Genomic DNA, 10,964 nt, shown 5'->3' on the forward strand with positions numbered 1-10,964 from the left:
CAACTGATTTGGGGAAAGGATGGATATTTATAGGAAATGGGCCACTGCCCACTTTTTGGCCTTTTATGGTGAGCCTTGGAACTGTCATGGTGCCTGTGGATGTGTCATCTAGCATGCTAATGTATTACAATGAGCGTATAAAAAGGTTCAAGTTCTACTGGAAGTCAAATCTTCCACCATCTTAGGCCTAGTTAGTTCTAACCAGTTTATGTCATATACTGTAATTAATGGTTGTATCATTTTTTAATGGCTGTACCTGCCCCCTTCTTTCCTTCATTACCTCACAGAGATTTTATTTCCATAATCTTATGGGAAGCAAGGGGTGATTGTCTGTCTTCTGTAGCTGTTTCAGAGCTGAGTAGGGGCATTGACCCTGCCTGTCAGGGAGTAAAAATCTCTGGATGCCTGATCTAGGGGTCCCAGGGGCAGGAGGGCTTCTTGTTTTAAATCAGAGGGTGGTAAGTGATGGAATTCTGGAATCCTTGCATAGCCAATCATCTTGATGTGGAACTGTTGTAATTGCTCCCATAAACTTCCTATGAATCTTCTTGAAGATGAAGCACTTGCAACAGCATCAGAATATAACAATAACTGTCTATAAATGACAAGATTTAAAATGTCATGGTTAAACACTTGATTACAATGTAACTGGCAAACTTGATTACTGCTGTGACACAAAACAATTTTAGACAATAACTAGAATAATGACTGGTAACCTTATATACCAGGACATATCCAACTTTTAGAAATGTCATATAATTTCTAAAATGTCTATATTAATAACATTTACCCACAGTATAATCTGACAAGGCCTATCACTTATTTGACAAGGTTTCCCATGTAATTTAACATACCAAACAATCCTAATTAATTTAATATCTCTCTGAGATACCTCAGAGTTCCTTTTCCACAAACCTTCTACAACTTTCTGTATCCATATTGTTTTGTCCCTTATTTTCTTTTTCATTATGAAAAAATCAGCTCCAGGACAAATAACTCTCTTTTCCCTTTAACAAATACATTCCATTCCTTATACCTTCTTTTACTGAAAACATATCTTACTTCCCTGGCATACTGAAATACTTCTTATTTTTAGTAGCTTTAATTACCCATGTTATACTTTTAATCCTTAAAAACCTTGATCTCTAGCAAGCAGCAAATAACTGTAAACTGTTTGTCATAACAACATTTCCTGACTGGAAAACTTATGTTTTATTTTCCTCTCCTAAGAAGACAAAGGTAGACAAACTTAGACCCACCCAGTAATTAATATTCCAACATTTTATCCTATTTGAAATGACCCAGATAGTCGATAATTTACCACCATTTAACTTAGTTTAAAGTTACCAAAATCTGGAGAGACTATTTTAGATAGACATTCCAAAAATATAATTATTCTTATAGAGTTTACCTAAAATCTCTTATCTCATTTACATTTACAGTAAGTCCCCAACATATGAACCTTCAAGTTGTAAACTTTCTAAGATGCGAACGTGCATTCCATTAACGTCAGGTGTGAGTGAAATTGCAATTTGCCCTCCATCTCCTATTGCTAATGATCCTTCAGATCTACCATCTCCTACATCTTCTCCTTTCTCCAGTCAGTAATTCTTCTTGCCTGTTCACTCAAACCCAGCCCCTGTATGCCAGCTGTTGCACCATACTACTGTAATATTCAAGGTACTGTACTATAAGATTAAAAATGGTTTATTTTTGTGTTTGTTGTGTGAAAAGTGTTATAAACCTATTACAGTACAGTACTATATAGCTGATTGTGTTAGTTGGGTATCTAAGTTAACTTAGTTGGACTTACGAAAAAATTTGACTTACAAACGTGCTCTTGAAACAGAACTTATTCATATGTAGTGGCTTACTGTACTTCCCATGTTGACAAAATATATCAATAGATATAAGGTCTTATTTGGCCTTCTGTAAGCTTAGGTACAACAGAAATATTATAAGATACATACAAATACATAAACAAAGAGCTCATATTTCCCGTTCCAAAATTTCAGCCATGAGTCAAGTACAACAATGTAAAACCCATCAGTTACAAAAGAGGTTGGATTCAATTGGATTTCTGGCAGATGAAACAAATCAAGGCACCTGTCTAGATGGTGAAATCATTTTTACTAGTATTTATGGGAAAGATACTTAAGATTTCTGTTTGTTCTTGACAAGTAAAGTTCTAAATTACCTACCCACTTTTCTGAAATTTTCATTACAAAAAGACTTGGGAGATGATTGTTCCTGGAGAGGACCAGTTATAATATTTGCATTTTAAAGGCATAGGAAGAGAGAGGCAAATTCTTCCTAGGAGGATGACTTTGTTCCCTTAAGGCCAGAAAAAAAAGTTTTGTTTTGTTTTGTGTTTTCTCAATACTTACAAGCCTCTTAAGATAAGTTGGGGAGGTTTGAGAAATGGTAAAAAATAAAATAAAATAAAATAAAATGGTGAGCTATGGATTATTCCTGGAGCTACACCTCTGGTGCTAAAAAGACTAGATTTGTAAAACAAGGACAGTTCTTGCCCCCTCCCCCAAAGAATTGAGTGGTCAGCTCAATGATATCAAAGGACTAAAACACCCACTCACCTATGTTGGAATGCTTTACTTTCTCTTATTCAGCTTAGCAGAGAAGGCATCCCCACCCAATTCCTAACAAGTTCTGAATATCAGCTGTGGTTAATTTAGTCAGACCAGTTGCCTCCCATTTTGGAAATTTATTAACATTTTTGAGGATTCTCCCTGGGTTTAAAAAGTTCTTTAGTTATGGCCCTCAGCTTGGACTTTGATCTGAGGAGGCTTGCCTTCAGCCTCAAGTGGTCCCAGTTTTAAAGGTAGCCTTGCCAGAGATACTAGCTCTATCAGGGACCTCAGTGTTCCAGAGAGCAGGGTTCACTTGAGGAACATTATGGAGTGGAAACCACCTCTGATTAGGGACCGAGGCAGGTTCCCACAGTCAAGAGCAATCATTTTTCTTGGTGGATGCTTTCTCTGTGAGGGTCTCAAATTAGACTATTATCTGGAAATTAGTAAGCAAGTAGTCCCTTCCCAGCAGGGAATGGGGCACTCAGGTATGAGCAGAAAATTATGTGCAAAGGTCAAATTTCCTAGCAAGCAGCTGAGGTGGGGAATTGCTTGGTTTGGGGCCTTCCATTGATTCCCATTATCATATAGAACTGGGAAAAAGGGTTCAGGGAAATCAGTTAGCACAGTGTAGGCTGCATCTAACTTTCCTACCTACCACATCAAGGATTACCTTAGCTTTCTCAGGAGAAATGGCCAGGTGTCCTTTGGGAGCCAAGGGGTGTCCTGAGTCTTGTCAGTCTTTGGTCTTAGCTGTTATTGCCTTGGAAACCCTGTGTTCCCTTCGAGACTGGGGCAGTCCCACTTCCAGTGGCTCTCTTGTTTGTATATTGGGTAGAGTCAGTAGACTTTGCCCATACAGGTGGCATTCATCCTTCCAGTGGCCCTCCTGGTCACATTTGAATTAGATCTCTTTTTGGCAGGACAGTGGCTCTGATCCAGTCTTCCTTGATCCTATCACTGCCATGAGTCCCCAAAAGGGAGAGTAACCCTGAGGTAGTGCAGGAGTTAGGACTACCACCAATATTTGTGCCTTTCACTGTTGTTCCTGAATCATTTTTCCTCTTCATCCCTATTTTTATTGTTGAATACTCCAAAGGCCAAGTCCATGAGCTAATTCATGGATTTCTGGGGTCTTCAATTGCCCAGATGGGGCCTTAGGGGTAGCTGGTCCATGAGACTGTCTCCCTCAGAATTTGCTGGGGTAGGCATTCTCAGCTTCATTGTGGACTTTGGGGAGATGGACTCATTTAAATCATTGGGCTCCTGTGAGGGAATGTACTTTGAAGGGGCATGAGACAGGCATACCCTACAGGAGTTCTTTAGACCTGGATCTTGGAATAGGGTCATGAACATTTGGATGTATGGAACTTCCCCCTCCACTTTTGGTTATGATGTCATGACAAGACAAGGGTCTCAGGGATCCTGACCAGATGGTAGTTATTCGTCCTTGTACTCTCACAGTGTCAACAGTGGGGTCCCTCTAGGCACTCAAAATCTGCCAATTCAGTGAGCCTGAGGAGACCTCTTGGATTAGTCAAGGAGAGGAATAAAAATAAGAAGGAGAAAAAGCGACCAGAGTTCCAGGACCTAAATCCTTTAGAGAGGGAGAAGACCTAGTCCCTGAGTCAACTAAATGGATTACCCCTTTATCACTGCAAAAGAAAAAGAGAAACAAATAGAGCTGAAGGGTAGGTCTGGATCACCAAAAGGTAGTGATAATAATACAAGGTAAAAGCTCCCCTCAGGATATGGTCCTTGTGATGTTGAGGAGGTCTACTTCTTCACAGAAGTAAAAGAGGCAACATGGCAACCTGTTGGCAAAGCTGGCAGTGAGGCTCAAAGATCAGTAGACAGTTTAAGAAGTCAGTAGAGAAGAAGGTGGAGGAGGCTATAAAAGAAATCAAGAGCAAAGAAAGAAGATGTATAGCCATGGCGCTTCCTAGAGTACAGAGGAGTTGGCAAGAAGGTGTACAGCCACGACACTTCCTAGGCTAGAGATTTATAAACCCACTGAGAGAGGTGCTAGACCACTACCTAGACTCAGGGGTTCATAAAGTCTATAGCTCCTGTGAGGGAAGATCCTGCCCACAACTTTCACTCAGGGGTACAATATCCAGGGTGAAGATCTCTGGGGATAAAAAGGGTAAGAAGGTGTATAGTCATGATGCTTCCTAGGAGAGATCCATAAGCCCACTGAGAAAGGTGTTTGACCACTACCTCTGCTCAGGTGTTAATAAAGTCTGAGACCTCCATGAGATGTGACTCTTAACAGGGAGCATGACATCCATCTTGGTGCCATAGTCAACAGCAGATTGAAATAAAGAGGAAGACTGATTGGGACTAGGAAGGTGCACAGCCTCAATGCTTGCTAGAGGGAGAAGGGACTATGACCCTATTGAGGGAGGTGCTCGCCCACAACTTCTGCTCAGGGGTGTAATGAGGCCATAAGGCCCAAAAGCACTTGGGGAGTGCTGTGCCGCAAATCTAGAGGAGGACTCATGGAGTCCCCCAATTTGGGCCCCATGATGCAATTTTGGCATCCCAGAACCAGACTGAGACTAAAAACATGTGGGGAGAGGAAATCGGCTCGTGGAGACCTGGAGGGGAAACTCACCTGATCAAGTTGTCAATTATTTGCTGCAGTCTTAATTTGGATGTCTGTGTTTTCATCTCAGTGGATCTTCTCAAGTCCAAAGAGACAGAGCAATGGGGAGAATGAGAAAGATTGAGGGGAGAAAAGCCTTGGGCTCACTGAGCTCGTTCATGGCCAGAGCACTGGTCTGCCTGCCAGATCCCACAGGCAATGTCAACAACTACCTAAGGGGCTACTAGAATATACAAGGCTTGAGAGGAGTCTAGACCATCCTCCATAGAGGGAAGCCATAGCCTGATAAGCCAATTTAGATTGTGCCCTTTGAGGTCCTTTCTATATTCACTGGGACTGTCCCTTTGTGGTCACCAGAAAAGATGTTTCAGCAAATAGGGAATGAAAGGATGGTCCTGTCCCAGGTCTTGGGTGAGTCCCTGGGATAGGTTGCCAAGTGAGGGTCCTTGGCTTCTCACAGGAAAGAATTTAAGAGTAAGCCTAGGCTAATGAGTGGGAGGATTATCCCAAATATTTTGGGGAAGGGGCAAATATTTCAAGGAATTGGACTACCATCCACTTTTTGGTCTTTTTGTGGTTAGTCTCAGAACTGTCCTGATACCTCTGGCTTTGTCATTTAGCATGCTAATATATTACACTGAGCATATAATGAAGCTCAAGGTCTACTGGAAGTCGAATCTTACATCATCTTGGCCCTAGTTGGTTCTAACCAGTTTATGTTGTATCTTGTTCTTAATGATTTTGTCATTCTTTTAATGGTTGTGTCCTGCCCTCTTCCTTCTTGTCTAACTTTGAGTCTCGAACCAAGAAACAGTGCTTTAATGTGATTCTTGCTTTCTGGTGCTAAATCCTACATTTTGACTAATTTTTTTATGTTTTGTGTTATCCATTCTTATCAGCCTCCATTTTCACTACTAACTTATTAAATAATCTAATAATCAATACGCTAAATAAGTAATGTTCTGAAACTCTTGGAAACGTGTTTTGAGATACAATTTTTCTGTTAATTATGGCCATGGGAACTTTTTGATAACAGTATCTATTATTTTTATCTTTTTTTTATTCTCAAGCTATAATGGAAGGTCTAACCTACAAGCAGTGTACAATAACTCTTTGTGGAGAAATGATTTAAAGTAAATAAATACATTTAAAAGGCCTCTGATGAATGTTAATTTGAATCTATCAATATTAAAGTAGAAAATTATATAAAGCCTACTCAAATTTGGTTTATATTCCTTAAATACCACATAGTAGTATCCTTTGTTTTGCAGTATGCGGGCCTCTCACCTTTGTGGCCTCTCCCGTTGTGGAGCACAGGTTCCAGACGCACAGGCTCAGTGGCCATGGCTCACGGGCCCAGCTGCTCCATGGCATGTGGGATCCTCCCAGACTGGGGCACGAACCTGTGTCCCATGCATCGGCAGGCGGACTCTCAAACACTGCGCCACCAGGGAAGCCCAGTATCCTTTATTTATATGTATATGTGATTGCTGAAAGTTGTTTCATTTTTAAATTTTCCTTTTGACGAAGTATGAAAAAGAAAGTACACTCTTATTCTTTAAAACACCATTTCAGAATTGTTTTTCCTAGTCTCCTTAGTATCAAAATTCTGTCCCAAATTTCTTAAATAAGGAAAAAAAACTGATATAAACATTCAGCTTGTAGGTATGCCAATGCAACTCTTTCACATCCTTGTTGCCTAGGAATATTTAAAGAGAATTGGTAATGAGATTTACCAATTTTAAATCTCAGACGTCTGTCTGATAATCTTTTAGGTGTGGATACTTAAACCCTGCTTCATGTAGTAGCTACATAAACTACTTCACACTTAGGACCCAAAAATCAAAGTTTGCCTTTTGACAAAGATGAATTTTTATTTTATATATATATATATATATATGTTTAATAATGAGAGAAAAGTGGAAAAAAGAAGAGGGCAATTGGAACTGGAATGTAAAATGTTATGTACTTATATATAATAGAGCAATAAATTAGTAAGATGATCTCTCAGGAAAGAAGAGAGAAAAGATTAAAATAAAAGTAAAGTACAATAAATACAGCAAAGACAATGGCATATTGTTTTCATTTTGAACAAGGAACATAAACATAGATATCAGGCCAACTCAGAAAATGATCAAATAAAAGTGAGTAATACAAACAAGAGATAGATCAAACCACACATTTAGCCACATTCAAAAATGTGTGTTCCAAATTGATCCATCAGCAGATACTTATCTAAACAGGATTGAATTCCAAGGGCCAATAAAAGCATTTTCAGGATCCTTAAACTTTTAGAGCAGTTTTTCATGTTAAATTCCTAAATAAAGCAAAAGGATATTAATCATTGTAGGTGGTGGTAAGCTGGAAAGGTTGAAAAAAGCATTTCATTTATTGATCTGAGAGAAAATTATGCACTTCAAGGAAAACATTTTCTGATTTATTCTGGAGAATGAGGTTATACCTCTGTACAAAAACCACTTGCATTAAAACAGGGAAATTTTTCATGGTAGTATTTTCCATTGGTGTATAATTTGGAGGTTACTTTTCTACTTTCACTTAGCTCTTCAACCATCATTGGGAAAATGGCATAGTGAGAACAATAGTTTATACTTTGCTTATAATTTGGTTTTTAATATAAACATATATATATATGTGTGTGTGTGTGTGTGTGTGTGTGTGTGTAAAATCAGAAAGAAAGGTCATTCTTTTCTTCTTCTCGCATTCCCCAGTACTTCTGAGCTCAAAATTGTATTTCTATATGAAAAAAAGGAGGGGTAAAAGAGGCACAGGGACCAGAGATGTAGTTTTAACAAATTTCTAATTTGTACTTGAAGAAATAAGTATTTCTGGATCCATACACTGAGAACATGCTAGCTGTATGCATTGTGAGCTTGTTTTTTAACTTGAGATGTGGAACTTTGGTTAATGAACAATAATAATCTTATAGTATAGTTCTCCAAACTTTTTTGTTTGTGGTAGAGTCCTAACAATTGGCATGAATTAGTTGAATTCCAGGAGATGTATTCTCCTTCTCAGTTTTCTGACTTTATTCCTCATTTTTGGCAATTGTAATCTTCAGGTAAAATGTATGGGCTTTAAAATAAATCTAAGTCAATAGTGTAATATTTTGTGAAAGGATAATATTTTATATAAAAATTGTAAGCAAATGTCTTATTTAGTTATGTGATATCCAAGCAGAGTAAAAGATTATAAATGAGAGAAAAGTCATAGTCAAACATATGTTGGTACTTTAAAATTTTGTAAGAAAAGGATATTTTTTCTTATGGCTTTGAATTCTCTAGAGGGAAAGGGTACTGACTTAAAATAATGATTATTAATTTAAAAAATAATATTAAAAGTTAATTTTAAACTTTTTCCTTTGTGGGGGAGTGACCAAGATGGTGGAGTATGAAAATCCTGAGCTAACCCTCTTTCATGGGCACACCAAAATTACAACTATTTACAGAGCAACTATTGATGAGAATGACCTGAAGACTAGCAGAAAATATCTTCTACAACTAAAGAAATAAAGAACCAAACTGAGCTGGGCAGAATGGACAGAGATGTAGTATAGTCTAGCCTCTCACCCCCAGGTAGGGGACCCACAAAAGGGCAGATAATCAAATTTACAGGGGTTATCCCCAAGGAGAAAGTGGTCCAAGCCCCACATTGGCCTCCCAAGCCAGGGGTTCTGCATCAGGAAGTTCAACTCTGAAAACATATGGCTTTGATGGTCAGCAGGATTTTCATTTGGGAGAACCATAGGGCTATAAGAAGCAGAGACTCCACTCTTAAAAAGCACACACAAAATCTCACATGCTCCAAGACCTAGGGCAGAAGAAGTAATTTGAGCGCAGCCCATCAGACCCACTTGGTAGTCTTGGAGAGACTTTCAGAGAGACAAGAGGCAACTGGGATACACCCTGGGGACAGAAACATAGGCAGAAGTCTTTTAGGGGAGCTCACTCTACCAGAAAAACTCTGGAGCTGGCAATTGCCATTTTAGAGTCCTTATTAGTGCCTGAACTTACCCTGCCCACTAACCAGTCAGTGTCAGTCCTGGGACTCCACAAGTCAAGTAGTAAGCCTGACACAGCTCTACCTACCAGCAGGCCAGCACCAGCCTTGGCACACTGCCCCTCCCTGCCACCCAGGCAAACTCACTAGCAGGCCAAAATCTTCCAATCTAGGACTGGTGCTGACCGCTAAGAGCTGGCAACCTTTATACTTGGCAGACCTTGTCAATCAACTGGGCTGGACGGCCAGCCATGCTTACCAGTGTGTTCACAGTAGTTAACCCTAACACAACAGAAACATTACATAATGATAAAGGGATAAATACAAAAAGAAAATATAACAATTGTAAATATATATGCACCCAACATAGAACCTAAATAAATAAAGCAAATATTAACATACATAAAGGGAGAAATTGATAGTAACACAATAATATTATGGAACTTTAACATGCCAATTTCATCAAGGACAAATCAGGCAGACAGAAAATCAATAAGGAAACAATTATTTCACCTTAAATGAAACAGAAGAATTTAGTGAGCAAAATAATTTAATGTTTTATATAAATAAAACAGTTCACTCCAAAGCAGTAAAATACATACTTTTTGAGTTTACATGGAACTTTCTCCAGGATTGGTCTCATGCCAGGACACAAAACAAGCCCCAGCAAATTTTAGAAGATTGAAAACATCTCAAGCATCTTTTCCAACCAGAAGGTTATGAGACTAGAAATCAACTATTAGAAAAAAAAACCTGCAAAAATGTACAAACATAAAGTCTAGCCAATATGCTACTAAACAACAATTGGTCATTTAAGAAATTAAATTAGAGATCAGAAAATACCTAAAGACAATTGAAAATAGAAACACAATGATCAAAAGTCTAGCAGATACAGCAAAAGCATTTAAAAGAGAAGTTTATCTCAATACAAGCCTAACTTAGGAAACAAACAAACAAACAAAAAACCTCAAATAAACAATCTAAACTTCCACCTAAAGGAGCCAGAAAAAAAGGAACAAGCAAAATTCAAAATCAGTAAAAGCAAAGTAATCCTAAATATCAGAGCAGAAATAAATGTAATAGAGGCTAAAAAACAATAGAAAGGGTAAATGAAACTAAGAGTTAGGTTTTTCAAAAAATAAGCAAAAATAATAAACGTTTAGTCAGATTCATCAAGAAAAAGAGGGAGCTCAAATAAATAAAATTAGAAATGAAAAGGTAGAACCCTAGGGAAAAAATAAAAGATCATGAGAGATTTCTACAAATAATTATATGGCAATAAAATGAATAACCTAGAAAAAATGAATACATTTCCTGAAACGTACAATTACCCAAGACTGAGTCAGGAAGAAGTGGAAAACATGAACAGGCTGATTACCATTAATGAAAATGAATCAATAAAAACAAACAAACAAATAAACAAACTCCCCTCAAAATATTTCAGGACCAGATGGCTTCATAGGAGAATTCTACCAAATATTTAAAGAAGAGTTAACAGCTAGTCTCCTCAAACAACTCAAAAAATTTAGAGAAAAGAATGCTTCTAAACTCATTCTACGAGGCTATCATCACCTTGACATCAAGACCAGATGAAGACCCCCCGAAGAATTACAGGTCAATATAGCTAATGAACATTAGATTTGCATAGATGTAAAAATTCTCAATGAAATATAAGCAAACTGAATTCAACAATACACTAAAAGTATCATGTATCATGATTAAGTGTTATTTATCTTGGGGAGGTAAGATGA

This window comes from Lagenorhynchus albirostris, chromosome 18 (assembly GCF_949774975.1).
Source record: "Lagenorhynchus albirostris chromosome 18, mLagAlb1.1, whole genome shotgun sequence".
In the NCBI taxonomy this organism is placed as follows: Eukaryota; Metazoa; Chordata; class Mammalia; order Artiodactyla; family Delphinidae; genus Lagenorhynchus; species Lagenorhynchus albirostris.